A 722-nucleotide genomic window follows, 5' to 3' on the forward strand; every position below is an offset into this window, starting at 1 on the left:
CAGGGACACATTTATTCAATTTTTACAGCCCTTCAGCAAAGCCAGTCATAGTATTTGAGTAAATGATGGCAAAACTATCCCTTTAACTGAATTGATTGAAAGCTCCGGCAATTACAAAGGCAGCATTCTTTGATCGCTTTCTGTATATCATTTAATCACAATCTAAATACCAGATGATTGCAACAAAGAGGAACAGTGTGAAGTTGACCGTTCAGTCACTGGTTTGGCAATGAGTCGTTCTGGCAGCTCGGTTTCTGGACTAAAGAGGGCTTTCAAACAAACTGCTAAGTTGTGATTGCACTACAAAGCCAGTTTGGGGAAATCAACCTATATATGGTTAACTTACAGCTGTCTCTGCGTACTGAACAGCAAAACAGAATGACTGAGAATTTTACCGATTGACGTGAAGATTTCGGCTTGCACGGGAGAAGAGAAGGACGACAGAGTCAACAGCGTTAGCACCAGATACGTTGCCATTGTAAAGCAAAACCTACAAGGAAACCAAACAGACATTTTAGAAATGTGCAGATATACTTTATATCACATTGGAGTTAAGCAAAGTCTTTAACTGAAGATTGCACAGGTTGTTAAAAATAGATTTTTATGCACCAAGTCTGTGCATACAGTATGTGTGTTAAGCATGCGTACGATTGAGGACAAACACTGAATACTGAGCCAAGTCAGTTCTTTGGTGCTTAACCACAAATGGGTCAAGAAACAAC

The 722-nt window shown here is 39.8% G+C and overlaps 1 long non-coding RNA gene across 1 annotated transcript in view; it reads right to left on the bottom strand.

Moving 5' to 3' along the window:
- Nucleotides 1–394: 394 nt before the first annotated feature.
- Nucleotides 395–722, bottom strand: part of LOC107575931 (uncharacterized) — a 3,358-nt gene continuing 3,030 nt past the window's right edge. The window contains exon 3 of the long non-coding RNA XR_001607962.1: nt 395–490. This is a non-coding gene — a long non-coding RNA (uncharacterized lncRNA). The remainder of the gene's footprint in view (nt 491–722) is intronic.

This window comes from Sinocyclocheilus grahami, unplaced genomic scaffold (genome assembly GCF_001515645.1).
Source record: "Sinocyclocheilus grahami isolate Dianchi unplaced genomic scaffold, SAMN03320097.WGS_v1.1 scaffold3018.1, whole genome shotgun sequence".
Lineage (NCBI taxonomy): Eukaryota > Metazoa > Chordata > Actinopteri > Cypriniformes > Cyprinidae > Sinocyclocheilus > Sinocyclocheilus grahami.